The following is a 5567-nucleotide window of genomic DNA, read 5'->3' as shown; positions in this document are numbered from 1 at the left end:
GGTATAGGTCAGGTGGCACGCCCTTGCACCAGCATCGGACGTGCGTGCCGAGTCTTTGCGGGCCATCGCTCGGAGGGACCAGGGCCAGCCCGCAGCTCCGGGAGCCTCCCGGCTCTACTGTGTTGCTCGTCGCTGCTCGCCGGTGGGTTTCGACCGCAACACATTCTGGCACGCCCGGTGGGACAATCTTCGACATCAACCGCATCGCCATCTACATCTGAGATGGCGGAAGGCACTCCAGTCACGTACGAGGATCTGACCGAGGAGCTCAAGAAGAAGCATGACGAGGTCAAAGCAATCCTCGAAGCCGACCTCATCGGCTCTTTTCACAGAACCCGCTCACATGGCATCAGGTGGAAAGGGTTCTCACCTGAAGGCGCGCTCGATGGAGTGGACCTGTCCGCCCCGTCAGAAGAACGCACCAGGTCTCTGCGTCAGGAGATTAACTTCATGGTAGCTCATTCGGCTGCACCGCCATTACGAGAGCCCGGTGAACACTTTGGAGCGTGTCGCTCTTCGGGTGATCCAGAAATCATGAGGCATCAATACTCTCCGTCGGGACCAGCTCTAGGGACTCACCAAGGAGAGATGCCACTCCGAGTCCCGACCACCGCTGCCATTCGCGTTGGCAGCGCCAGAAGTGCCGAGTTCACCGGCATACATCGTCTACAAGATCGGTGGTGACCCTAGTGACTACCAGTTCTTGCATGAGGCGCCTAAGGAGATCCCTCACGGATACACGTGCACATACGTGCCAGAATGCAGTAACTGGGCACTCACAAACCAGACTGCAACAGCAGGGACTTCTGGAACAACAGGAGGAACTTCGGGGACAGATCTTGAGAAGCAGACGTGGCTAGCTAAGTACGCCACCCCGATAAACCTCCAGAGCCCAACTCCTGCAGTTGGCTCAGAGCTTGAGAAGCAAGCGTGGCTGGCTAAGTATGCCACTCCGGCGAATCTTCAGAGTTCAACTCCTGCAGCCAGCACCGCGGATCAGATCAATACCATCTTGAGAGACCAGTTCGGCATGGTGCCGAAAAGGAGGGCAATCGGCTATTCCAAGCCGTACCCCAACGAGTACGAATTGATCCCACTTCCACCCAAATATCGGCTCCCTGAATTCTCCAAATTTAGTGGATCAGATGGTTCCAGCTCAATCGAGCATGTGAGCCGATATTTGGCACAGCTGGGCACGATCTCAGCATCAGATGAGCTGCGTGTGAGGTTTTTGCACGGTCCCTCACGGGATCGGCTTTCGGGTGGTACACATCGCTGCCACCGGACTCAATCCGGACTTGGAAGCCGGTTGGAGGAGCGAGTTCCACATGCGGTATCACTCGGAGGCTTCCGAGGACGGCATTGCCGATCTAGCACAAGTGCGACAGAAGCGCGGAGAAACGAGTGTCGAGATACATCCAGCGCTTCGAACCGTTAGGAACCGATGCTATTCGGCTCGTGTGGCCGAAAAAGAAGCGATCGAGTTGGCGGTGGTGGGTCTCGCATCACCGATCAAGGACGTGGCCTCCCAAGCGAGTACCCTTCACTGGCGCACATGGTGCAGAAGCTGTCATCATATGAGCAGCGCCACCCAGATGTTTACCAGGATAAATTCAAACGTGCGGTGGTCCTGGTTGAGGCAGATGAAGACGAAGGCTCTGTGGGAGATCAAGAGGTAGCAATGGCTGAATGGACTCGGGGGGCAAGCCCCGTGTCCTGCAAGTGGGTTAAGCCACAAGGTCCTCCAAGAGGGTCTGACTTCGACGTGACCAAAGCTGAGCAAATTTTTGACCTCTTACTTAAGGAGAAACAGCTAAAGGTACCCGAAGGCCACAAGATCCCCACGGCGCAGGAGCTGAACGGAAAGCCATACTGCAAGTGGCATAACACGTTCACCCATGCCACCAACGACTGCAGGGTGTGGCGGCAGTAGGTCCAAATGGCGATAGAACAAGGGCGTCTAATTTTCAGCCGAGTACGCCATGAAGGTCGACACACACCCCTTCCCCGCCGTTAACCTGGTGGAGTGCACTTACCCTGGAGGGTGCCAGCCAAGATTCTCGTTCAACATCAACATGGTAGGACCTGGGCACCACTCTGGTAAGGACGGAGACGAGGGCAGCTGCTCTCATAGCAAGGACACAGAGGAAGCCGTTCCACGCGATCGGCTCCGGCACGATGGCAAGCGCTACATCACAGAGGGAGAAGTGAGGAATGTGCGATATCAGCGACCTCTCTCTGATCACCTCCTCAACAAATATGTGAGTCAATCCGACCAACGCCGACGATACAACAGCGAGGACGAAAGAAATCATCTGGCTAGGGACGCCAGGAGACATCGTCGGCATGATCGCGATGAGGAGAGATATGAGCGCCACGCCAAGGAAAAGTCGAGAGAGCAAGACGACGTGGATAGGCACTGGGACTGTCCCTTCTTCAGACACTGGCTGGGATTCAGGAATGAGCCGATTGCCTACAATCGGCAACTGCCCAGAATGTAGACAAAAGAAGAAGGATGCAGCTAACGTGTCCGTGTTCAAACGTCTAGGGCCTCTCCCGCCTCGGAACAAACACGCTGAGTCCTCACGGGTAGAAGATCTTGAGGAGCTAGAAGACGATGATGAAGAAGAAGAAGATAAGTACCACCGGCCAAGGTGGTGCCCTGATGGACTCAGCCGTTCCCAAAAGCGTAGGGTTCAGCGACTACGTGGTTTGGAGGAAGCCGAAAGGTTATACCTGCACACGTTAAGGAAGGCGCGGCCTGATCTGGCCGCGAAAATTCAGCGAACCCTGGACGAAGAAGGTCGGCCACAAAGGAAAGAGTGGCGCCCCAGACAAAAGAAAGCCGATGATGAGACATCGGCTGGCACAAACATGGTGTTCATCCTTCCGACGGAGTTTAGTTCTCCGAGATTAGACGAAGCACCCGTGGCGCAACTTGGATCGCGGCCCACGGCCGGTTATCTTTGAGAAGCCACGAGAAAGAAGCTACGGACACCTGAAGGCTTTGTACTTGCGAGGCTATATCAATGGGCAGCCTCGTCAACAAGATGTTGGTGGACACCGGAGCGGCAGTCAACATTATGCCATACTCCATGCTTCGTCGGTTGGGACGCTCTAGCTCGGATCTGATCAAGACCAACGTTAAATTGAGCGATTTCAACGGCCAAGCATCTGACGCACAAGGTGTTCTGAACGTGGATCTGACCGTAGGAAGGAAAACCATCCCTACGACGTTCTTTATTGTCGATAGCAAGAGCACCTATGCTGTCCTACTAGGGAGAGATTGGATCCACGCCAATCGTTGCATTCCATCCACGATGCACCAATGCTTGATACGATGGGATGGAGATGAAGTAGAGGTCGTCCACGCAAATGATTCAGCCGAGATTTCAACGGCTGGCATGAACGTTTGGGAGACAACAGGCCAAGAGCCACTCTCAGGCATCAATTTGAACGACTGCGAGCGCATCGACGTCACGAAGGACGGGGTTAGGCTGGTCTTATCCACTGGCCTGACCGTTTAGCAAGAACAAATCTATGGATGAACGTGGCGAGGTCGATCCTTGTGATCGGCCCCAAAGATCTATGGACAAACATTGCAAAACCTTCATTGAGCGATTCAATCAACATGGAGGCTGATTCCAGCAATCGGCCAAAATTATCTTCACCATACGTTCCGCCTATGTTCAACGTCGATACAATGGGCAACGGTTTTATGTCGGCTGATGAGCTGGAAGAAGTCAACATTGGTCCTAACGGAGCCGACGTTCAAATACAGTGCCTTGGCTAACTACAGAGCCGATATCCACAAGTTACCGGCGAGAATCGGCTCGGGGGCACCTAATCAGATGAACATGTGTGATACATGTGCAGTAAAAAGTATTGGGGGCCGATAGAAAAATCGGCCAGTAAAAAAAAAAATTCTCACGATGTACAGCCGATGCACAGACATCGACTTTAGAACTAAGGAACAAAGCCGATGCACAGCCATCGACTCTAGTACAAATTACACAGGATCTACTAGCTGCATGTTCCAGACGCAGATTTCGACCAAGTCGGTCTTCAGTGCAGCTTCGAGGCCTTTCGACTGAACTGTGTGTCCTCGCCGCTGTTCTCGCCTTAACTGAGGCTCGGGGGGCAGCTGATTTGGTAGACGCTCTGTTTTTGAAAGCCGATTGGAGTGTCATCGGCTGACCCTGCATCATAACCTTCTTCGGAGGCTGTGAGTTGTTGCAGAAGAAGACCACCAGAGCTGCTGAGAGGAGCCTGAAAGGGAAGCCGTCGTCATCTACAGGGTCAGAGCCGTTTATGTTGCTGCAAAAGGATGGAGCAAGGCGCTATGCTCGGACGGCAAGGAGCGGTTAAGGATCACCTTCAGACCGGAGACCATAGCATGGGCGTTGGATCATGTTGCACGTGCATCCGTTGCAGTTGCGAACCTGCGCGATTGATATCTGAGGTTTATATGGCCGTAGGTCGGATCTGATCAAGCGGCGATCTGGGGATTTGAGTTTGCTCTTTCGGACAAGTCGCAGATTACCATTTGGATGGACAATAGAGTTGACCTTGCTCACGTGTCATGGCAAGGTCCGATGCGCTGCCATCGGCTCTTAATGTGTGGACTTATTTTAGCAATCGGCAAAATTGGAAAAGGGGCAGAATCAGCTGAGAAATTTCTTCTTCATTAATAAGAGGGGTTTTTTACAATGAAGAGCCGATTGCTCAAGAAAAGAAGAACAAAAGAAGAGCCGATTGCTCAGGAACTACTAATCCTACATTACTAATCTTCGCTGGCCTCGTCGTCGGCATCGTAGCTGCCGTCTGCGCTGCTTCCGGAGAGTTCCTTGTCGCTCGCTGCCCAGCCCTCGGCCGGAGCCTCTTCTTCCTCGTCATCATCATCGTCCTCGCTGTCCGCCCAAGCGCGGAAGCGCTTCGCCGGCGGGTACCCAGCGGAGGAGGAGGAATCATCCTCCTCCTCTTCCTCCTCTTCCTCCTCTTCCTCCGTTTCTTCTTCTTCCTCCTCCTCGTCGGAGGAGGTGGAGTTCGCCCAGGAGTGGAGGTCGTCTTCACTCTCGCTCTTCAGCTCCCCTTCGATGAGGAACTGGAGGTCGTCCTCCCCATCGGTCAGAGGTAAGTCGCCATCTGACCCGACGAGTGCTTCGGGTGGGCCGTCTGGCACGTGGTCAAAGTTCCACTCCTGCTCGCTCGAGGAAGAAGATTGGAAAGAAAGGCCTGAGGAGATGGAGGAAGAGGAAGACATTGCTACAGGGAAAGAGGGTTTTTTGGGTGCCGATGGTCAGAACAGAGCAAGGGGATGAAGTGGCGAACCGTTCGGCACAGTTAAATAAAAGGGGTATAGTGGAGATTTAATGCCATTACGGTTTCCGAGGAAGTGATGTTAAAGCTATCAAATCTTGCAGAGAAGTTGTGGGGGCAAGGCATCATGATGAAGGATACTGCGACGGTTCTGCTCTGCCACGACATGACCCGACGAAGAAAAAGCAGAGTGATTTTGGAATTGTCATTTACAAAACCAGGGGGGCATGTGTTATCACCAGAATTTG

Source organism: Lolium rigidum, chromosome 1, assembly GCF_022539505.1.
Source record: "Lolium rigidum isolate FL_2022 chromosome 1, APGP_CSIRO_Lrig_0.1, whole genome shotgun sequence".
NCBI classification, from domain to species: domain Eukaryota; kingdom Viridiplantae; phylum Streptophyta; class Magnoliopsida; order Poales; family Poaceae; genus Lolium; species Lolium rigidum.
The sequence above is the reverse complement of the archived record's forward strand: the minus strand, read 5'-3'. Positions refer to the sequence as shown.